This window comes from Lactuca serriola, chromosome 5, assembly GCF_051521515.1.
Source record: "Lactuca serriola cultivar US96UC23 chromosome 5, Lser_US96UC23_V15, whole genome shotgun sequence".
In the NCBI taxonomy this organism is placed as follows: Eukaryota; Viridiplantae; Streptophyta; class Magnoliopsida; order Asterales; family Asteraceae; genus Lactuca; species Lactuca serriola.
In genome coordinates, this window is record NC_136412.1 from 234,294,774 (window position 1) to 234,319,998 (window position 25,225).

At 36.7% G+C, this 25,225-nt stretch overlaps 2 long non-coding RNA genes across 5 annotated transcripts; one reads left to right on the plus strand and one right to left on the minus strand.

The window, feature by feature from the left end:
* Positions 1 to 11,737: 11,737 nt before the first annotated feature.
* LOC145053740 (uncharacterized) lies at positions 11,738 to 15,719 on the minus strand. Of its 4 annotated transcripts, none has more exons than XR_013684596.1 (7): positions 15,620 to 15,719; positions 15,113 to 15,525; positions 14,198 to 14,233; positions 13,656 to 13,723; positions 13,219 to 13,296; positions 12,160 to 13,135; positions 11,738 to 12,027 (listed from the first exon to the last, which is right to left on the minus strand). It is a non-coding gene; the product is annotated as an uncharacterized LOC145053740 (long non-coding RNA). The 4 variants fall into 4 exon arrangements; XR_013684598.1 differs by lacking the exon at positions 15,620 to 15,719 and having other exon boundaries at positions 12,160 to 12,430; positions 13,074 to 13,135; positions 15,113 to 15,352; XR_013684599.1 differs by lacking the exon at positions 15,620 to 15,719 and having other exon boundaries at positions 12,160 to 13,142; positions 15,113 to 15,352.
* Positions 15,508 to 17,176, plus strand: LOC145053741 (uncharacterized). Its single transcript, XR_013684600.1, has 2 exons — positions 15,508 to 16,063; positions 16,851 to 17,176. It is a non-coding gene; the product is annotated as an uncharacterized LOC145053741 (long non-coding RNA).
* The last annotated feature ends 8,049 nt before the right edge of the window (positions 17,177 to 25,225 follow it).

The window sequence follows — 25,225 nt, forward strand, 5'->3', positions numbered from 1 at the left end:
CAGTGACAGGTGCAATGGCCCAAATGAGTAACAATGGTTCAGGTGGGGGAGTAAATAGTTTTACGAATGGCCAACGTCCAGGTCGTTCAGGGGATTGTACATACAAGGATTTCATGAATAGCAAACCCATTACTTTTAATGGGGCCGGAGGAATAATGGCTCTATCACAGTGGATAGAGAAAACTGAAGCCGTTTTTTAGATTTGTTCTTGTCCGGAAGGGAACAAAGTGAGGTTCACTGCCTGTACTTTCTCTGAGAGAGCTCCGACATGGTGGAATGGCCATGTCAAGTCACTAACGCTAGAAGTGGCTAACTCTATGGGCTGGGAGAATCTAAAACAAATACTACTGTAAGAGTACTGTCCACGGGGCGAATTACAAAAGCTCGAACAGGAACTTTGGGGCCTTACCATGGTAGGCTCAGACATCACGGCCTATACCAACAGGTTCAGTGATTTGGCAATCCTTTGCCCAGGGATAGTTGCTCTAGAGAGCAAGAAAATTGAATGATTCATCTGGGGACTGTCACCCCAGATTCGAGGAAGTGTTCTAGCTTCCAAACCAATCACTTTTGATAGTGCCAAATAGTTGGCACAAGCTCTCGTAGACCATGGGGTCTGCCAAGACTTCGCAACTACCGCACCGGAGCAACCCATAGGCAGCAACAACAACAACAACAATACCAACAACAACAAGAAGAAGAGGTTCTGGAACAAAAGGAAGAGCCAACCTTCACAGGAACCTTCCAAGAAACAACAGCTTATGGCAGTCTATGCCGCTACTGCCCCCACTGCTGCTCCAATTACCACTACACCAGCAAAGCCATATGTTGGGAACCTACCAAAGTGCAACAAATGCAATTTCCATCACAACCGAAATTGTCGGGAGATGCACTGCAACAACTGCAACAAGAAAGGGCACACTGCCCGTTTCTGTAAGGCACCGGCACGACCAATCACCCAAGTCCCTGGGGTCGGTGTGGGCCAGACGTGTTATGGTTGTGGTGAGGCTGGACACTACAAGAGAGACTGCCCTAAGGCAAAGAATGCTGGCGGCACGGGACGAGTGCTGGCAATAGGGCAGAACGAAGCGATAGCTGATCCCACGGTGGTTACGGGTACGTTTCTCCTCAATAACGTTTATGCATGCATACTCTTTGATTGTGGTGCGGAGAGGAGTTTCGTGAGTATAAATTCAAGCACGTAATTAAACAAAACCCTAAAACACTCAATAAGATATTTACAGTAGAAATGGAAAACGGTAGAACAGAAAGCATGAACGATATATACATAGGCTGCACACTAACTCTAAACGAACATTCATTTCAAATTGATCTAATGTCGATCACTATAAAGAGCTTTGATATCATCATTGGTATGGATTGGTTAAGCCTACACCATGCTGATATACTTTGTCACGAAAGGTCCATTCGCCTAAATCTGCCAAACGGCAAAACTCTTGTCATTTGTGGTGACAAACCCGGTACCAATTTACAAATCATCTCTTGCGTCAAAGCCCAGAAATACCTACGTAAAGAGTACCATGCCTTCTTAGCCCACGTGGTAGATAAGGAAAAAGAAACGAAAGGCATCAGAGACATTCCAGAAGTCTGCGATTTTCCCGATGTCTTCCCTGAAGATCTTCCCGGAGTTCCACCAGAACGTCAAGTCGAGTTCAGAATCGACTTAATTCCCGGAGCTACACCAGTAGCTAAGTCGCCATACCGTCTAGCACCGGCAGAGATGCAAGAGGTATCCAGCCAACTAAATGAACTACTCAACAAAGGATTCATCAGGCCGAGCTTCTCACCTTGGGGAGCACCAGTCTTGTTCGTAAAGAAGGATGGATCTTTCCGCATGTGCATCGATTACCGGGAACTTAACAAGCTCACTATCAAGAACCGATATCCCTTACCACGCATTGATGACTTGTACGACCAACTCCAAGGAGCAAGTTATTTCTCAAAGATCAACTTAAGATCCGGGTACCACCAACTACGAGTCTTGGAAGGAGATGTTCCCAAAACAGCTTTTCGAACTCGTTATGGTCACTACGAGTTTGTAGTAATGCCCTTTGGATTAACAAACGCACCAGCGGTGTTCATGGACTTAATGAACCGGGTGTGTCGTTCGTTTCTAGACAAGTTTGTGATCGTATTCATAGATGACATACTCATTTATTCGAAGACTAAAGAGGATCACGGTCAACACCTCCGACAAGTCTTGGAAACGCTAAGAAGAGAGAAGCTATGCAAAATTCTCCAAGTGTGAATTTTGGATTTGGAAGGTAGATTTCCTAGGTCACGTGGTTAGCAAAGACGAAATACACGTAGACCCTTCCAAAATCAAAGCAATCGAGTACCGGTTCGCTCCAAGAACACTAATGGAAATTCGACAATTCTTGGGCCTTGCTGGCTACTACCGAAGGTTTATACAGAACTTCTTGAAGATTGCGAAAACACTTAGCACCCTGACCCAAAAGGGTGTTACTTTCGATTGGAAAGAAAGACAAGACCCTGCATTCCAAACACTGAAGCAAGCTCTATGCAGCGCACCTATTTTGTCCTTGCCATAAAGAACAGAAGACTTCGTGGTCTATTGTGATGCATCTAACCAAGGTCTTGGATGCGTACTAATGCAACGAGGTAAGGTCATCGCTTACGCCTCAAGACAACTCAAGACGCACGAAGTCAACTACACTACCCACGATCTTGAACTAGGAGCAGTCGTTTCCGCGCTGAAGATCTGGAACGAAATGCACGATTTTCACCGAACATAAGAGCCTTCAGCACATTCTCAACCAAAAAGAACTCAACATGAGGCAGAGACGATGGGTTGAACTACTTAATGACTACGAATGTGAGATTCGCTATCACCCAGGAAAAGCAAACGTAGTAGCCTATGCTCTTAGTCGAAAAGAATAATCAGGTCGCCGAGTGAAATCCTTAACCATGACGATCCATTCACATCTGTCCACACAAATCAAGGAAGCTCAGAGGGAAGCCTTGAAAATAGAGAACGTGGTAGGTGAAGCCCTAAGAGGAATGGACAAGAATCTTGAAGTCAAGGGTGACGGAGTTCATTACTTCATGAATCGGATCTGGACACCGAAGTTTGGTGGATTCAGAGACGTAGTCATGAACGAGGCTCATAAGACTCGATACTCCGTGCATCCAGGTTCGTACAAGATGTATATGGACCTCAAGAAACTGTATTGGTGGCCGAACATAAAAGCAAAGATCGCTACCTATGTGGGCAAGTGTCTGACTTGCGCCAAAGTCAAGGTAGAATACCAAAAGCCCTCAGGATTACTACAACAACCCGAAATACCCGAGTGGAAGTGGGAACGGATAACCATGGATTTCATAACCAAATTACCCAAGACAACAGGTGGGCTAGACACCATCTGGGTAATTGTCTATAGGTTAACAAAATCCGCACACTTCCTACCCATAAAGGAAACCGATAAGATGGAGAAGCTAACTCGAACTTACATCTGAGAGATTGTACGACTGCACGGTGTACCAATACCCATTATCTCCGACAGATATAGTAGGTTCGTCTCGCGATTCTGGAAATCGTTACAAAAATCCCTAGGAACGAGGCTCGACATGAGTACTGCTTACCATCCACAAATCGATGGTCAAAGTGAGAGGACCATACAAACCTTGGAAGATATGCTAAGAGCTTGTGTAATCGATTTTGGTAAAGCATGGGATACCCATTTACCACTAGTTGAATTTTCACACAACAATAGCTATCACTCCAGCATTAAAGTTGCTCCATTTGAAGCCCTCTACGGATGGAAGTGCAGATCACCACTGTGCTGGACTGAAGAAGGTGACACGCAACTAGCCAAGGGACAAGTACCCGACAGCACTCTCACTGGCCCGGAAATCATAAGAGAAACAACTGAGAAGATTGTACAAATTCGGGAACGACTAAAGGCTTCAAGAGACCGACAAAAGAGTTATACGGACAAAACATGGAAGCCCTTGGAATTTCAGGTCGGGGACCGAGTGCTATTAAAGGTCTCACCCTGGAAAGGGTTAATACATTTCGGAAAACGGGGGAAACTAAACCCAAGGTATATCGGACCATTCGAGATCCTTGCAAGGATGGGCCCGGTAGCCTACAAACTTCGTCTACCGCAGGAACTCGATAACGTACACCCTACCTTTCATGTGTCAAACTTGAAGAAATGTTTGTCCGATGAGACCCTCGTCGTCCCTCTAGACGAAATCAAAATCAACGAGAGTCTCCACTCCATAGAAGAAACAATTGAAATCATGGATAGGGAAATTAAAAGAACAAAACAAAGTCGCATACCCATCGTGAAGGTCCGCTGGAATGCAAAGCGAGGACCTGAAAACACCTAGGAACGCGAAGATCAGATGAAACACAAGTACCCACATCTTTTTCCCTAATCCGCAAGTGTTTTTCTTACATTAAATTTTGAGACAAAATTCCCTCTAACGGGGGGATGATGTGACAACCCGATATTTCGACTCTATGTAATGACCTAAAAAGTCAAGTATTGTAACCACTTTTGAAATAATGAAATTAACTTTGAAAATAAAATGTACAAAAGTCTCTATTGGTTTACCTACTATGTTAGATATTGTGTCAAGGTTTACATAAATACTAAAAACACTAGAATCCGAGTTATAACGAAGAAGTTATGACCATTCTAAGATTTCTGACAAAACCGGCAACACCGATTAAACGAAAAATGCGAAGTTTCAATACAATAGTTTTTAGCCTTAAGTATCTAAATGAATGTTTTAGATATCATTAAACCGTAAAGGTACGTAAAACGAACGTCCAAATCTGACTTCGTATGAGGAAGTTATGATTTTTCCAAAATCTGTATATAGCAGTAGACAGCTAAAAACTCGCAATAGAGACCGAGAGACTTTTGGCCGAAACGGCCTAAATGAGAATCGAAGGTCCCAACAATAGTAGCGCAACGGTGAAAAGTCTGACGAAAACGGACATCGGATGAAGAAGTTATGTGTTTTTAACGCACTTTTCGTGTCCCGGCCCGTTAAAAATGATATAATAAAAATAAAGTCAAAATTAGCCGATGAAGTCTAAACGAGAGTTGTAGAGCCTTTTCACACCTACGCGTGCATATAAAGAACATTGAAATTGGAGCTCGTACGCAAACGTTACGGATTTTACAAGTTCGGGACACAAAATCTGAGGCTGACTCAGCCTCACGACGTGAGGAGACCAAAACTCACGACGTGAGCTCGTGACTGATGGGTGCCAGAGTGTCAGCCACGTCAAATCATCGAAGAGGATCATGCTGACTAAGCCTCACCACGTGAGACACCCAAAACTCAACCTATAAATAGAAACCGATGGTTTCGAGTTTTAGTGCTCAATTCTCTCTTCTCTTCTGCTGAAACTCTGCTTTTAAGCCCCCGAGACCCTCCCGAAGCCCCGGTTTTCGCGTACAAGTCCCGAATGAAGGTTTTGCATTCCCGAGATTCCCGAGAATCCCGAGAAAATCGACTTTCACAAGCCGAAGTTCTGCTCAATTTTCATATCACTATCTTCAATCAACCAAGTGAGTTCATACCCCTATAATCTACACTTTTAAATGTTTTATAAATGCTTCTATACGCTTTTAAAGGGGGGGGAAATACAAGCAACACACGGTTATTATAGTGTGTTACATAAAAGTGTCATTATACACTTTTTATCAAGTGAATCATATGTGATTCATAACTACTATATGGAAACTTTCATACGCAAAATATATCACGATAACATCTTGTCTTTTGAAATGAAATATATATATATATATATATATATATATATATATATATATATATATATATATATATACACACACACACAAATCAAACACTATGTTTATACTTTACGTATATGTGTTCATTTATGGCACTACAGAAGTTATACTTTTCATAACAAGTGAGCATTACACTAGGGTTTACTATAAAAACGAAACACACATTTTGAGAAACTATAATAGGTATAGTTTACGAGAAAATCATGAACATTTACATACTAACGAATACTATATCCAGGAAATACTTTCATATACAAGAACAAATGGACATTTTCATACGTAAATCTGTTTTATACTAAGTTTTGTGAGACATTTCACGTAATTTCGAGTATGCATTTTAACTCCTGTATTATATACCATAATCCCTTTTAGGGGGAGCGTGATACTTGTGTATAGATCTATACGGGATTGACAATCCCACACCTAATCTGTTAGCTACAGTTAGGCCGGCAGGCCTGGGGTGACAAACGTCATAACTTTCCAACGCCTGAAGAACGTTGTTATAGGCATCTTGGTCAAATAGTATGGTTATAAGACTCACATGGAGTATTAAAAAACATTAATTTACGGGGTATTTTTCAAATGCCTTAACGATTTATACATAAACCTACTATTTTAGGCATGAAAAGCACTATTGCATCACAGTTTTGGAACAATTAAACTACCATCTACTACAATAGAAAATATGGGATTTTCTAGGAACATTTAAACATGTACAAACCATTTTCATTATATTTCATACAAACATTGTCACTAAATACTTATGAACTCACCAGCTTAAATGTTGACCTACTCTTTCAAAACTACTTGTATTTCACAGGAATTCAGTAATACAGGTAATACTACTGCTTTTAAAAATGGGACGCTGCGGCGTTAGTTTAATTTCATTTTGACATCATATTGTAATTTCTTTTGAAACAAGTACTTTCTACAATGTAAACTTTCAAAATATATATATGATGTTTGTGTTACTTTCTTTACTATGTATTCAACTGTTTCGATACTACATGAAGTCATCCGCCCTCGAACGATTCCGCCATTCTGGTTTGGGGGTGTGACATCTGCAGATATTAAAAATTTAAAATAAACTGATTTATAATCCGAAAATAGTTTTTTAATACCAGAAATTTAATAATGTATGAAATTTCGGCAAGAATTTATGATATTTCAGCAAAAAAATAATGATATTTTAACAAAAAAAAATAAAGATATTTTAGCATAAAATAATGATATTATGTCACACCCCAAAACCGGAACGGTGGAAACGTTTTGGGGTGGATGACGTCATGTCAAGTATCACAACATATGCAGTATAGTAATCAAAGTACAACAACCATTGCATTAATAGTAATAGTTTTACATAAGTTACATTTCATAGCAACATCAAACTAATACAAGTAATAATATAGGTGCAGCTTGGTACTAGGCTGTCTCCACAAAAGCTCCCATAATGTACATGTCTATCGCTGACCTGAGAATACGAGTTATTTTGAAAGCGAGTATCAGCATTTTTATAAATGCTGGTGAGTTCATAAGTATTTAGTGTCATTTGTGTAAGTAAGCATTTTTATTCAAAATAACTTTATGAAAAGTAGTAGTTTAGAATCTACGGTGCATTAGCGTTCTTTCTAGAAAATCCTATATTTTCTAACTAAAAGCAGTCTTCTACCAAGACCCGACAGAGTTATGTTTTAAAAAGTAATTTTCCCCGAAATAATATCATTATCGGAAAACAGTATTTACTTCAAAGGAATAATGAGAAAATCACAAGTAAAAATACCAGGGGAAAAATAACATATGCCTCAGCAGTAATACTACTGATTAAGGCAAAAGAAATCATAGACTCCAGGGGAATATCGAATGAATGATACGCCTGGCTCAGTCTAAAAAAAGGAACACAGACCCCAGACGGTATCAAATGAACGATACGGCTAGCAAGGTCTAAAACAAAGAAACACAGACCCCAGACAGTATCAAATGAACGATACAGCTAGCAAGGTCTTAAAACAAAGAAATACAGACTCCAGATAGTATTGAATGAACTAAAAATCTAGTAAAGTCTAAAACATCCGGTAATCCTAAGTGGAATGTCTCGAAATACAGTGATGATTCTCGTTACCTTAAGGCCATGAATTATAAGGTAAACATGGAGATACTCGTAACCATACTGATTGACACTAGAGTACTTGACGCCCTGCAAGCGTCGGAATAAATGTGACATTTGTCACCCCTTGGCTTGGTAGGCTGAGGACTGTAGCTAGCAGTTAGGGTGCGGGAGTGTCAGTCTCGTATAGATCTATACACACAATGTCCGCTCTCCCTCCAGGAGACTCAGGTTACCAACTTGACAGCGGGGAAATCTGTGTCCTGAAGATGTATCTCGTATTCTGAATTCTGTTAGAGGCGCTGGAATAATGATATAGACTCACGAATGAACTGATTCCTTTGGAATTCTCGTACTAGAAAGAGTAAATAGAACCTCCTAACTATTCCTATAATAGTTACTAGTGTCTCTGATCTATGAATGATGAATGGAAGGATGCCCTTGCTACCCAAGGTAAATGAACAGGTCGATGTAAACCTTTATGTCCATACATGTATACATGATATATAACTAATGTTTAAATGACCTTCGGACGGATATCCGATACCCACCAGACCACATCCCAACGAGGAAAAGGAAATAGGGCGAACTAGCCTTCCTAAGTCTTTTAAACATTATTTATATAACTATACAAGTACAGGCATGGATTTTAATGAAGTAGAAGCATAGAAGCATAGAAGAAAACTTTGGTAAAACCTTTGGAAAACCTTTAAAAATAAGAATTTACGACTTGATATCGTTATGTAAAACAAGCTTTGAAAACCGTTCATAAACACGTTTTGAATATAATTTGATAACACAATATAAGTAAAGAAAACCTTTGTTGAAAACACTGTTGTAACTGGTTTAGAAGTAAAACATACAGCGCGAGAGACAATTTGAGAAAAGATTTAAACAAGTAAAAACGTTTTGGAAAACCATCTATAATATTATACTTGGTAAAACAGCTAAAAGTGTGATAAATCCTTGTGCATGCGGGTTATTAATCACATGTGGTTGATATGATAACTAGCATGTTTTAACTTGTATTCCCCCCATAAAAACATGTAAAAACGTTTAAAAGGTTAATTCATGGGTATGAACTCACCTGACATTGGCGTTTCGGATGAATGGACGGTATACGATGTTAAGTGTCAAGTGAGGACTTGACCACACACGCGAATCCTATTTAACATGTAATTATACATTTAAGTATCTAATTAGTCATTTAATAACTAATGAAGCAATTAATGAAGTCCTACTATATAAAAACACTTTGCTACAAGTGCTAGAAGTACCAAGGGTTGCATAGAAGGTGTGTATGGACTCACATTGGAGTTTACTCTTCAAATGATGGCCCTTATGGGTGTTTACGGTTTCAAGACCACTTCCCCCATGAGTTTACGGCCGTAAACTCATGGTAGTGGTGTAATGGGATGTTTAAAGGTCTTATCTCACTCATAGAATCATGCTAGAGTCGAATCAAGGGCTAAGGAAGTGATTGGGGCTCAAAATGGACACAATAGGGAGTTTACGGTCCTTGGACCACTCCTTAAGGAGTTTACGGCCGTAAACACATGAGTTTACGGTCGTAAACTAATGTTAGTCCATTTCTTTGGTGCTTTGGTGGTTCTAGGCTATGTAGGCAAGGTTCTAGTCACTTATATGAGCATAGGAAGGTGTTAAAGGCACTTAAACACCTTGGAAAGGTGTTTACGGTCTATGAAGGTGTTCTTGGTGAGTTTACTACCTTAAACACATGAGTTTACGGTTTTGGGAGACCTTCCCAAACCGTAAACTCAAGTGTTGCTCATTGGGGTATGTTTTGGTGCATCACATGAAGGATTACAAGGCTCTAGACACTCATGGAAGCTTTTGGAGGTGTCTGAGGGGTAATTTAACACCTTAAAAGGTGTTTATGGTTCTTGAAGATGGGTTTATGGTCCAAGAATGTTCTTGGGCCGTAAACTCATGTTTACTCCCCATATGCTAAGATTTTGGTGTTCTAAGTCCTTTCATGCAAGCCTCTAAGTCATTGCTAAGCATTAGAAGTGGTTTGGAAGGGTTTTTGGGCACCAAAACCCTCTTTCAAGGTGTTTACAATTTTGGGATGCTCCCAAGACCGTAAACTCTTGTTCTTGGGGTTTTTAGATGTTTAAGCCACGAATTTGCAAGTGTGATAAGCTAAACAACAAGCTAGGAAGGTTAACTTACCGTTTTGAAGCTTGAAGGGACGATTTTTGACCAAAACCCGATTTGTAGAGAAAGAAAGTAGAGAGAGAGAGAGAGAGAGAGAGAGAGACTCCTAAGGTGTGAAAAAGGGTTGGAATGAAACCCACTCAACCCTTATATAGGGTGGAGTTTATGGCCTGGTTGGGGGTCCACCCGACACCAACCGTGAACGGGGTTTTTCACGACTAGCGTTAAACACGACAATTTTTAAAATTATACCGCCTTATTTTCGGTTTGTTTGACGAATATTATTTAAAATATTCCAACGGATTTAAATCCGGTCAAAAATATTTTTGGGATAAATTTGGCTAATTTTTGACATACTTAATTTCAACGTTAAAAGTAATGGAAATTTTTGGGTTGTCACATATTACATCAACAAATTATTATTATTCAATATAAAAAAAAATTCAACAAGAATAAACAAAAAAAAAGTGAAATAGGATTTCAACAATATATAATCAATATTTTAGCAAGAAAACAAAAAAAAAGTGAAATAGGATTTCAACAATATATAATCAATATTTTAGCAAGAAAAAAAGAAGAATAAGAGGTTGGAAGAGATAGGAAGAGACAAAACAAGTGCTGCGTCAAAAAGAACATGCGCAAATGTTTTTTAATCCGAAGACTTCTGAAAAACAAACAGCTGCGAAATAAAAAGTATTGTGTGTGTGATGCGCCGCACAGCAATAAGAGGTCTGAAGAGTTTTTTTCCAAAAAAACAAACAACATTAATTATAATACTTGTTTGTGTATTTATATGTAATATAAATAATAGTTAAGTATTACTAAATAAAAAAAACTATTATACTTTTTAAATTTTAGACAAATATATTTGAAATTGAATAGCTTATATTTTTTATTTCATAAACAACAAACTTATCTCAAAATCTACACTTATTTACAAGTTTATAGCTTATATTTATTGTTTATGTAATACAGTTAAAAAAAATATGAAAGTTATTAGAAACGATGAAATGGTTAACGTAATTAATTAGATAATTTAATATTTTATATACACTTATAACATAATTAATTTAAAATAAAATATGTGGTTTCTACTATAAAACAGCTTTGGGCCACATATAACATTACGCATATATACAACATATATATATTTAGAACATGACAACCCTAAACCTAATTAATTGCGTCCTCTTTACAGAGCTGCCTCGACTGGTACATCTTTATGGCATGACTCCGCTACCATCAGTACTAGAAACAGGGGTTTTAGAGACGAACGAATCCGTCGCTATTCCGTCGCTAAAAGACTTTTGCGACGGATCAGCGACAAACATACTCCATAGCCAATTAGAGTGTGGCTAATGACTTAACAACAGATTTAGTAACGGATTAGTTTTGTCTTGCGACGACCTTAGCGACGGAATATCCGTCGCAAATTCGTCACTTACTACATTTACTCAATAACATTGTTCCGTCGTTGATCCCTCGCAAAACTCTATCTCTGTTTTTTTAAATTCCGTCATTGATCCCTCGCAAATTAAATATTTTTTTTTCTTTTTGTAGCTAATCCCTCGCAGATATGTAATATCAATTTTTTTTTATGAATCTAAAAACAATAAATACCAAAAACATAAAATAGTTATACAACTCCAAACAAAACTTTAACATTTAAATACCAAAAACATCAAATAAATATACAATCGAAAACCAAACTTAAATATTAAAATACCAAAGTTAAGTATTGATTGATAATTGATTTCAACCTATAATGTATGATAATTCTAAATTTCCTCTCATATTTTGCATTTCCGCATATGTCTTCTCCATTGCTTCATATCTTGTATCAGAAAGAAGAATCGGAATGGAATTGGATTCCGGTTCCTGTTAAATCCCATTGAATAAGCCGAACCAAGTACCACTTAATTTTTCCTGCAATGGAAGAAGACTTGGTCATTGCTGGAAGCATTTGTTGCAAGCAAAGCATTTGTTGGACTGGAGTGGAATTGAATTCCGATTCCGACCAAATAGTAATTGGTAATACATGTTGGTGAAAGAAAATACCGTGTTTAGGAACTGGTGTTCTGAAATTGTCTTCTCTTTTGGGATTTGATTCTTTGAACATTTGTGTTGACCACAACAAAATTAATTGCACATTTAAAAATGAATGTAAGATTTTTAATTAGCAAGGAAATTACAGAACTACCATTCTTTATCAGAACAACTGCACATATTATTTAAAGTTTATATTCATTAAAGATTATTTCATAAAACAATACAAGTACCTGGCATCGATCATTTCGAGGAGATGGTTATGATATTTTATGCTCAAAACCTACATATAAATAGAGTTATTAACTAGTCAACTCAACAATCTTTTACAAATAGAACTTAAATGAACATTGGGCGTAGACTTTGGATAAAAGAAAGATTTAACTGTGTTGGGAACCATGGATCCTATACAAAATTTATTAAAACTAAGGTCACAAATTGAAAAATTTTATTAAAATTACGAAAAGCTACAACCTACCCTACCCTACCTAACGGATGCAATACAAATCATTTCATCACCCCTGTCAAATAAGCCAATATAGTTTATGTGTTTTGATCTATAAAAAATTACAAAGCATTAGCAAATTCAGACATAAACTTAATGTGTAAAGAAAGTAACAGAGTATGTGATACTTCTCCTATCAAGAACATGAATAAAGCACTCATCCATGGATGAATCATCTGATGGAAGATCATATCAATGAATAAGAGACCATGGGAATATAGAGCATAGTGTAAAATGTTGTTAAACTTACCCACATTCTTTGTTCCTGCTTTAATCGTGAGTCACATATCAGTTTTTATATAAAAAAAAAAAAGACAGAAAAGCACTTGCATTTGTAATGGAAATATGTTAAGCTTCAAATCAAAAGGAAAAAACACATGAATTGGTCAATTGAAATATAAAGTTTTTAGAGAAAGCTTGCCTCATCCATAACACTCTCAGCTTTGACAAAAAAAACTCGGATAATCGATGACAAATTGGCTTCTGTAAACTCCACAAATTAAACCAATCAATTGTAAAATCCGAACATAAAATCAGATATATTTATGTTATTAGAAATTAAGTACCTCGGGATAGTTTTTTCCATAGATGTTCTGGAGGCATTGGATAAGTTCACTAGCATTTTTGTTCATGTTTTTTAATCCCTGATCAATAAACCAAGTAAAAAATACAAAGTGTTTAGAAATGTTGCATTTTGAAGAGGTAAATCAGCCCACAAATGTTTTGTCTTCTCAATATCAAACTACCTTTGCCTATATTGGTATCCATAATTAACCATGTTGTTATTTATTTCCTAAAAAAACAATAACTACGACAAGGGAAGGGTCTTAGTGGCTTACAGTGTTAACGTGTACCTTTTTATTCATAATGAGAGTGACTCTAGTTTAGTGGGTTTTACTAACATGTACCATTATAACTCATGTACACTTGTATCACAAATAGTGATTAGTTGAGAGTGTTGATGATATAAAAGAAATGACAAGATAATTAACTAAACCTCTACCTGATGTCATATTGACAACAGTTGGTGTAGCGAATGGTGAATGGTTATCAAACCTTTGAGACAACATCCTGCACGAATGAAACAACATGCAAGGCGACATTCATTTAGGAAACAATATTCAACACTCATTACAATCTTAAAATTAAAGAAAGAGGGTGTTCAAATGTGTGTTATTATAGTAGTTATTGTGAACTAAATGAAAATCAAAACCGGTCAAGGTGGTTAAAGTTAGGGGTGATTAGGTAATTTACATTTATCTAAATAATTCATTACCTGGGCCACACCTTCTAATAAACCATTGCCAACTTTATTGTCTTGAACATCATTTGAGAATGCTTTTGTAAATTTCTCATATAATACCAATTATATATATATATATATATATATATATATATATATATATATATATATATATATTCATCAATCATCATTTGCTTTCATGTTTCCCTTTCTTTTATCAAATTAGAAAGTAAAAAAGTCTGACATAGATAATGGCTTATTATATTTATACATTCTTGCACAAGTATTCTATTTGCACATACACATGTTTGTCCACTGTTACGGAATTTGGTTGCCAACTGAAAATACAAAATCAATAAGCAATTAGCAAACAACATTTAACACTAATTAACTAAATCACAACCACTCTAATTCGTTATTTGAGAAAGATGATGTGGTAAAAAAGTCATATAACAATACGTCCTACAAAACATGAAATATAGAGTTGAGTGCATCATAATGTTTGGCTTTTGTGGTTGTACAAATCATTTTCATTTTAAGATTTGAAAACAAATAAAAGATTAATTAGTATTTTACCTGAAATTATAGTCCTTTAGACTCCATGATTGTTAGAACAAGGGCATTCTTTCCAACAAGATTGACAACCTTCTCTATAAGATATTCATCTCGAACTAAAACGACTTGCTCAACACCAAATCCAATGACTTTCTGATCACTACCAACTTCATTGGTTCCAAATATTGTTTTAAATAACTACTACAAATACGCATCACAATGTCCATTTTAAAGCACTTGTTCCTATGTTTGTCATGTGTTTCTAACTCAATAGCTATATTTTTGACCTAAAAGTCAAACATGGATCCTACAAAGAAAATAGGAATAGAGAAGACAGGAGTATTGGAACAAAAATACATATCACCAATAGGTCGAGACATTCTGCAATTCATGATTACTGATGTTTTGAATTTGATCCCCTTATTAAATGCATACACCTGGTACCAATTTCATTTCATATCAAATCTAGAAACAAAATCTATATGCTAATTTATATAATCTAGACAACTGAAATTGGAGTCAATATGATAATCAAATCAATATGAAAACCCTACGTATAAACAAAATTAAGGAGTTAAGGAAGGTAGAGCTTAGAAAAGCGAATGGTGATATGAACTATAAACAAAAGAAAAGTAAAAGAGCTACATGAAAATGCAACTTACACACTACTAGAAGCCAAAATTGGAAGCTGACGACAACTAATTTAGATTTGCTCGAGTTTATGATCTAAAGCAGCAAAGGATAAACGAACAGATTGAACGGCATTGGCAGGGAAACGACGAGTCTTCAAGAATAATTCAGTCTTCAAAGAGAGGCGATGCAAGTGGATGGCGGTGGAGGTGATTTCTTGGGCGGAGGAGGGATTTGAGTCGACAGAAGGTCAATTAGGGATTTGGAAGGAAATCGTTTAGGGTTTTGGGAAGAAATTGGAGGGAATGAGAAGAAAACGAGGGAACGAAAAAGAAAAGCGGGAATGAAAATAAAACGGGGGAAGGAAAAATAAAGAAAATTGGATGGTGGAAAAAGGAAGCGTCTGATCTTCTGCGAGCGATTGGCGAGGGCCAAGAAAAAAGGCCTGTGATTTTTAAAAATCCATCATTGTTCCCTCGCTAAAAGGTTTTAACTTGTGACAGATTAGCGAATAATTGTTTTTGTCGATAAAATCTTACCATTCCGTCGTTGATCCCTCTGTGATACCTCTCAGAACTTCTCTATAAGTATTTTGGTCGATATATTTATGTGTTCCGTCGTTGATCTCTCAACAAGCCGTCACTGATTGGCTACAGAATAAATCCGTAGCTGATTCCGTCGCTGAAGGTAAGGTTTCTAGTAGTGATGTCCTTGGCCCCATACACGACGTCGCCGACACCGCCACCTGATCCTTGTCCATTACCGTCATCATCAACCTCCCCTACACATTAGCCCTAAAATCTTGCATCTCGAATCTTGTCTTCGGCATTAATATCCGCCAACCAGCAGCAACTGAAGTTACACCACCAGCCGTCGGGCAGCAACCAGCAACTACTTTTTCCGCAACACTACTGATAACTTAGGCAACAGTCGGCGACAGTCTAACCATCTCCAACAATTATCCCCGAAGCAGCATCTAGCATGTAAGAAAATGTGTGTTCTTGTTTTAGAATCTGTAGCAGTTTTAGTTTGTGGTACCGATTTCCGTTTGTATTTGTGTTAGTAATTAGAAATTTTACTTGTGTTTTGTATTTTTAAAAAGGAATAAATCTGTTTATTTTTCTGTTTGTGGTCAGAACTGGGTTTTTAAATGTATCATGCTCTCTTCTAAATACTCTTTCTTATAAAGTTTCATTATTTAGTAATCAAGGTTCGATTATAAGAATCTATAAACATGGATGTTTCGATTTTGTATCTAAGATTGGGTTGTAAAGGCTTCCATCAAACAATAAGAACTAATTTCCATGTGTCTTTGTTTCGTTCCTATATACTTTGTTTTTAATGTATTCTATATCTCGAAGTTTATAACTTGCTTGTGATTTAATGATTTAGTTAATAATAAAAACAGTCTTCTTACATCCTTGAATTACCTCTATTACAACATTGCAAAAATAAAGATACATAAGTACTACTTTTGCAATATTTTTTCATTATCAATAGACATGGAAGATTATCCCACATTCTCACGTATGAAATTGATTCTAAAAAACTTCAAAGGGAAAAAATCCAAACACAAATGCTAGATATATTCTTTTACAAAATTGAATTTACACACATATCAAATATAATTTACATTGTGCATTTTATATATGTTAATATTTGATACAAATCTGCAAAGATACGTTATTATGAACACTTTAAGTAACAGCAATAACCACTCTCTTACAATACAAATTACAAAAATCACAAATTTGAATTTTTTTTTTACAGAAAAGAGCCGTTGATGAAACAAATACAAGCTGAATCTAGATACAACGTTCACGACATGAAACAAAGAGAAGGAATGGTATCAGATTTCAACAAAACCGCATAATGGTGCTATTGATTTGATGTGAGGCATTAGAAACATCCGGGGAGTTATAATTGGGGGAGACACTTGTAGTTAAGTTTGATTGGTTGAATTTTGTTCACACGGATGAATAACTTAATGAATGGTTTTGATGGTATTAAGATAAAATTAAGGGTCAAGATTTCATCTGCGTGTGAGAGTCAATGTGCTTTCAAGAGATTGAATTTGATTGGTTGCTTTTGTTTCACATGGATACTCATCTTACACCATTTATTTTGAAATCAAGGGCCATAATGTCTTCTCCTTGTTTTTTAAGACATAGTATTCAAATGGTGGGATCCTTAATTATATACTCTTTATAAGATGGTATATATATATATATATATATATATATATATATATATATATATATATATATATATATATATATATATAATCACTAGATTAGTAAGGAAAAACTTGTCAAAAGATTAAGAACCAACTTATGAAAATTAGCCTTGAGAGAGAAAGCTTACTCTTTGAGGAAAGAGATGAACAAAAATGAAGAAGATGGGATGGGGGTCGGCCAAATTAAAGAGAAGAGGGAGGGAGAGAGAGGGGATAGGTATCGAGAGACATGGAGCGTTTTCTTGAATTTAATATTCAAGCTTGTCTCACTTAATTAAACAATAATACTTTAATAAAGGTGTAATAATCATATAAGACAAAGATGGTCTTATTAGTTTACTCTTATAAAAAAAAATAGGTAATTTTTATAAAAGTTGTGATTTTTATAAAAAGTGTGGTAAAAATGATGTATAATTACTTAATTTGAATCATATAAATTCAAATTATTAAAAAAATCATTATCGTCAAAATAATAACACATTACACGAAAGTTAGGATGATTCCTAATTCTTTTCGTTAAAGTTTGAGTGTTTAAGCCGGGTAAAGAATTTGTTGCATTCAGTAACGAATTCACTAAAAATCTCAATATGTAACCTTTGTCATGAATTTTGTCATGTAGTATAAAGTCTATGAACTCAACTACATTGTGTTATGAATATTATTTATACCTAAATAGTATATAATTTAATTATCAAATTTTTACGTCACTAACCCTGATTAGGGTTTATATTCAATAATTTGTAACAAGAGAGGTACTTTGTATTATAACTTGTCAATAGTACATTAGAAACATTAGGGAATATCATATTTCTCTTAAAATTTTAATACGAGTTGAGTTGACCTGGTTGACTTTTGTTGACTTTGGTTGATCAAAATTGACGATTATCACACATTTTTGTGTGTCCTAAAATTAATTGTCGTTTTATGAGCTTTTTAGTACTTTCAATGGATGAAAACATCGTCTCTCAAGTTAAAACACCCGAGAAAGAAAGCATCACTACCTTTACAGTTTCTAGAAAAAAGATCATCACAATCATGGTTAGAACTCTGACTATTCCAAAAACTTTGACGAACTTTTTCCGAAAATCTCTATCCATAAAGATTCAAACATCAAACATCTAACCATTTGCACTTCACAAACTGAAGAACGGTAGGAACATCATTAATAGTGACTTTAATTCTGAATCTTTTTACAGGTCTCTTCTTGATAAATCAATTTGCAGGAGACATCTCTATGAAGTTCATTCCCTGATAATTGTTACCTGGTTTGGGTGTAATGTGTTCATCATCACAAAATTTATCCATAATCTAGGGGATATATCATATTCTTGCAAGGCGTTTGATAAATTTCCTGAACCATATATGTTTCTGTGGAACACCATTATTCGGGGTTATTTTAAGCAAAACATGTTAGGTTTGAAGAAACAATCAATAAAATAAATCTGAGAAATACGAGAAATCGGAAATGAAGTCAAAGCACACTGAACATAGGGATTTAAGTGGTTCAGTATATCTTGCATTAGCTTACATCCACTGTTGAACCAGAGAGAGATTTTATTCCACACATGTTTTTTCTACTACAATGTTACAAATACGTCTGTTCATAAATATATAAACGATAAGATTTGACCTAAAAATCTAAAAGGCCAAGCCCTATTGAAAAACAAAAAATTTAAAAAAAAAAGTAAAAAAAAAATCCCTAGAAAAAAAGTTCTCCCGCCCCAAAAAATTTCAGTCGTTAAATATCCAAATCTGATGATAAGTCTCAATATCTAACAATATCCCACTTGAAGGCTTGAATATCATTTAACTACCAACAAAGATCGTATCCCATGTAACACTCATCTCTCTCTCCCTCTCTATTTCTCTCTCTCTCTATCTCTCTCTCTCTCTCTAGTCCCTGCCTCATCTTCAAGTTCCTAGAAGCCTAATTGAAGTCATGCTCAGCTTCAACTTACCACCTTAGTAAACATATCAACTGGATTCTTAGTACCAAGGATTTTCTTTGAAGTGCACCATCAGTTATCAGTTCTCGTATGAAATGATATCACATCTTTATGTGCTTCCTTTGGCTATGAAACACAACATCCATAACAACAACAACAACAAGTTTGACAAAAGGAATCTCGATCAATGAAGGAGCAGGAGGTTCAAGTTCAATCCTAACAAGTCAACTTCAAATGTTGATCCAAATGACAAACAGAAATCAATCTCAGTTGTTCAATCAGAAGAAGAGAAGAAAAAGCAACAAGCCATCGAATTCCAAAAAGAAAGGGTGATAAACAACATTCTAAGGCAAAGAGCGAATGACTCGCCTGACTTGAACAAGGATGTTCCCAACAAGCAGTTGTGTTATGAAACAATAGAAGATATTGTTTCTGTTGGAATAAATGATGATTTTCAAAAACTACCAAAGAAGAGCTACGACACATAAAATTTTGATTTTAATCATCTCGACTTTCCGATCAATCTTATCTTGTTCACTTCTTCATAATTCCAGATCGTAGAGAACTTCAGTGATAAGGAAGAATTTAGAAGATTGAAGATTCGCTTTCACAAAGTCTTGGGGAAGAATGAGGAAGGGGTATGGTCTCCAGTGAAGATAAGAAAAGTGATGACCATTACTCGTGATAGCATGTTCTAAGGTCTACTACAAAACTTTCGTTATGTTGTTGTAAGAGCAAATAACATTGTTTTTTAGTTCACAATAGCAGATTTTCCATTGATGAACTTAAATGATTTGATCACTGTCACGAAGATATTGAGAGCTGTTGTTGTGTCGAAGATAACAGAGACCAATAAGGATGATTTTATTATTGGGTTTGCTCATATCAAACTCTTTCTTGACAACTATTATGACTACTTGGCGATCACAGATATTGATCTTGAAACAGCTGTCAAGAAGCCATCGAAAGTCCCTTAATCTTTGTTAAGAGGAAAGATAAATATTGATGATTATGAATATGGTGAAATTGTTCCTCAACCTCATAGTGTTGTGTTTCGTGGAAAGAACAAGAAAGGGCGAATGACAAAGTTTTTGTTTCAAATTAGTGATCTTGAGAGGTACATAAACACTCAGTATACTAATCTCCTTATTTGAATCAATAATTGCAAGAAGAATGACATTGAAGACAAAGTTGAGATTTGAAAAACCATTCTATGGTATATGGAGTTCGAAGATAACTTCTACAAAATTTAAAGTTGGTTGCTTAATTTCGACTACTCTCACTAAGGGGGAGATTATAGGGGTCGAGTGTGAATAGTAAGGAGTCAAAGTAGTCAGAGTCTATAAGGAGTCGAAATTAGTATGATTTCTACTCTCTATCTATTTTACAAGGCATAGTTGTTTCGACACTTTGATGTTTAGTCCTTGTAAATTTTTGTGAGTCTGTCGTACCCTATAAACAGGGTAGGTGCATAGAGTAGAGTAACGTTCGAACATTTGATGTATTCTTTCTTGTACTCTTGTACTCATTCAGACTAAATCAAGGTAAACAGACATTATTTACATGTCGTGTTCATTAGCAGCTTTGATTGTCTTAATCATTTGTGTTCGTAATCAATCCTAACACACTTCATTGGACTTTTTATGAGATGTACTAAAATTTTATTGTCATGATGGAGAACACTGTCTTCTTGTTTTATTCCTAATTCTGAGCAAAAAATTTCAACCGCATCAACTCTTTGCTTGATTCTGCAATGGCCATATATTATGCCTCCCATTAGTGCTTTTTCCCAAATCCGCACATCCCTTTAAATTAGCATCGGCAAATCCTTCCAAAACCACTTTATTTTTACTGAAACATAGAGCGACTTCAGAAGTACTTTTAAAGTAACATAGCAGCCACTTGACCCCTTCCTAATGCTCTTTACCTATATTTAAAATAAATCTACTCATAACTCCCACTATATGTGCAATGTCCGATCTTGTGCATACCATAACACACATCAAGCTGCCAACTACAGGATTTTGTCCATTTCTTCTTTGTCTTCATCTGTCTTTAGGGACTTTTCCTTTGAAATTTTTATCTAACTTCCTAAAGGTGTACTTCTTGGCTTTGCATCAGTCATGTTGAACTCCTCTAAAATCTTTCTGATATACTTATGTTTTGAAACCATTAAAGTTCTACCAACTCTGTCTCTGACTATGCTTATCCCGAGAATTTGTTTGGCAGCTCCCAAGTCCTTCATCTCGAACTCTTTGGAGAGTTGTTGCTCCAGTCTATTGATTTCCTGTATGTTTGATCCAACAACCAACATATCATCAACATATAATAAAAGATAATTGTAAAAAGACATAAACTTCTTTAGATAACAACAATGGTCCGTCTCACATCTCTTGTACCGACTTTTCTATATGAATCTATCAAATTTTAAATACCACTACCTTGGAGCTTATTTCAATCCATATAAACTTTTATTCAGTTTACACAACAGGTTCTCCTTACCATTCACCAGGAACCCTTCTGGTTGGAACATGTAATTATCTTCCTCAAGGTCACCGTGCAAGAATGTAGTCTTAACATCCAGTTGTTTTAGAAGTAAGTTTTCAGCAGACATAATCTTCATGACCAGTCGAATAGTAGTCATCATTACAAATGGAGAGAATATCTCATTGTAGTTAACCCCCTCATTCTGTTAGAAACCCTTTACAACTGGTATGACATTATACCTCTTGCTGCCATCAGTTTCATCCTTGATTCTGAACACCTATTTATTTTGCAAAGCTCTCTTTCCTGCTAGTAATTTGACTACAGACCAGGTATAGTTCTTGTCAAGTGAATCCAAATCCTCCTCCATGCATTTCTTCTATTTTATAGAGGCTTTCAAATTCATCACCTCTGGATAAGACTCTGTCTCTCCATTCCCTATCAGTAACATGTAATTAGTGAATGGATAATATTTTTCTAGTGGGTCTCCGATCTCAGGTCGATCTTTTGAGATTAAGAGTTTTAACATCAGTCTAATTTGGAGCTTCATTTTTTGACTAATCTGCGATTTCGGTTTTTGAGTCTTCATCTTCTTTATAACTCCCAATTACTTCAATATTTACTGTCATTTCATCTCTCTCACTATTTTGTGAGCCTTCACTTGTTTCAGGTTGTAAAACATCAGCATCTATCAATTCTTCGAACATCGCCTTCTGATTTTGTTTGATTTTTCTTGGAGCTATATCTAGATCATCTTTATAGACGCGTCTTTATTAATAGTGACATATTTTCTTGTAACACCCTGTTCTAAAATATTCGTTTGTGGAATTTCAGAGGCCAAGGCCAGGGGTGTCTTAGTCCTTAATTAATTTGGGGTTATAATTTGAGAAGTTTTCAGGTCGGGTTATGTTGTTAGAAGCGTAGGATTTCTCGCCACCTTTCTGTGGATATAAAGTTCATCAGAAACGGATCTAGAATGAAAGAGTTATGACACTTTGAAGATTTGGCGAGAATGGCCCTTATAGAGAAAAGTTTGCATGGAAGGCTCTGCATGCATGTTTGGAACACGCGTGGGTACGCCTAGCGTAAGCTGGGTTACACCCAGTGTAATGAGGTAGCTTGGTCGCGGATGTCCAAGGCATACGCCCAACGTACGCTAAAAAGTTATGAAACCCTAATTTCGGATTGAGCACTATATAAAGGACATTATGGTTCCAACCCTAGCCCCCATATGAGCCTCCCCAACCTCAGAAGAAACCCTAGAACGTCCCTACCTTCATTTTATGAGATCTTGACCTTGGAGAACCCATTTTGGTGGATTAAAGCTTGGAAGCAAAGAGAAGAAGGTTGTCAAGGAGGAACCTTTGAAGCTAGAGCTTGTAGATCTGGGATAAGTGCTTCATTTCGGATCTTTGCAAGGTAAAAAGTCTTGAGCTTGATGATTAACCTCTTAGATCTCCTTAGTACAAGTTTATGGACCTTTTGGTCCCAAGATTGGGACTTTATGACTTAAGCTCGTTTCTAAGACCAGGGTTGCCTACCTTAGAGTCATATGAGTCCCAGAAGCAGTAAAGTTCCAACCTTTGTGGTCCTATTAAGTCCATGCATGAGATCTAGTCCCCTTTATGGAAGTAGAAGAGTGTTTTGAGAGTTTGGGTTGGTTTGAGCCATATAAAGTCACCAAGTCAGTGACATTATGGCTTAATACATGGAATAAGGCTTGGATTTGAGTTTGTAGCCTCTGAATCGGGGTATTAAGAACTTATTAGAAATTTGACTTACTGAGGCTGTACGCTGGGCGTACAAGGAGGTACGCACGGAGTACAAGCCATCAGCCAGTACGCTCAGGGTACCTAGGAGTACACCCCGCATACGTTGCCAGATTTGGGCCTTGAGCTGTTGGGCCTCGGTGTGGGCTTTGTTTTGGACTATAGGTCTTTGGGTCTTAGTGGGCCATCAAGAGTCAGTGTTTATGGGCCAGGTATATGTTTTGGGCTTAAGGTAAGGCCCAATAATGGGGTTGGGCCCAATGTAGCAAACTAGGCCATTAGTGGGCCTTTAGTGGGACATTGATGGACTTAGAAGAATTTAAGGTTTGGGCCTTGGTTATGAACCACACCATAGTAGGGGTAAAATAGTCATTTTACCCATCAAAAGATTCCCCTTTTGATTTAGTGTTTGACTTGTCATGATAGCCGGAGAGCAGTCGGGACAGCAGTCGGGGATCTTTCACTCGAGTTTTTAGCAGTCAGCGTTTCAAGGTGAGTTTCCTCCCAGTAGGAACGGGTCTAAGGCCACAATGCTGGCCTGTTTAGCTAGCAGTAGTTTCTGGACTTCGGTCCGATGCAGTAGTTAGTATGTTTGATGCCTTCGAGGCTCAGACATGATTTATGTGTTATGTGTTCCGGGCTACGACCCGATGCAGTATGTAGTATATGTGTGTTCATGCTAGTTGATATGTTTATGTTATGCTTTGTTCAGTTAGTTCCAGACTTCGGTCCGACGCAATTAGTCCGGAATTCGGTCCGATGAAAGGGACAAGGTCCCAGTCAGTTTCCAGACTTCGGTCTGATGCAGGGGCAAGGCCCCAGTTAGTCCGGACTTCGGTCCGATGCAGGGGACAAGGTCCCAGTCAGTTAGTCCAGACTTTGGTCCGATGCAGGGGACAAGGTCCCAGTCAGGTCTCAGTCAGTTTCCGGACTTCGGTCCGATGCAGGGGGCAAGGCCCTAGATAGTCCGGACCTCGGTCCGATGCAGTGGGCAAGGCCCAATATGTGCTTTATATGTTATTGTATGGTATTTGGTAGTTTGGGGGAGCTCACTAAGCTTCGTGCTTACGGTTTCAGTTTTTGATTTCAGGCACGTAGTTTTCAAAAGAGGAGCTTGGGAAGATTGTAGTGCACACACCATAGTCAGTTAGCCTGGGAATGATTACTCTGATAAAAAGACTGTGTTTTGGATTAATACTCAGATATTATGTTATAACTTATGATGCGGTTTTATTAAATATGGTTTTGTTAAATATGCTTTTATTAATGTTTTTAAAAGAAATTTTTAGTTGTGATTTTTGGGTCGTTACAAGTTGGTATCAGAGCCTTGGTTTGAGGGATTCAGACATACTTGAGAGTGTGTCCGGACTCAAACTAAGGAAACGGTAAAAGGTTTTCAAAAGAAAAACATTTCCGAAAGGAATTTTTGGTAAAAAGGAGTTTGAGAAAAGAAAAGAGTTTTAGAAAAAGCGAAACGAATATTTAGAAAGAAAATAACTTGAAAAGAAAAAAAAGGTGTGGTGCATGCAATCAGCCGAGCTCAAGTAAGTATTCCCAAATTACCCATACAAGTTTATGTTATGATTATCAGTTTCAGTTTCAGTAGAACAACATGCTAGAATAGGACTAAGGATCTAGGAGGATGCCTTATGTGCCTACTACATGTGTTTCATCTTGATAAGAATTGCATTCTAATATCGAGTAGACAGT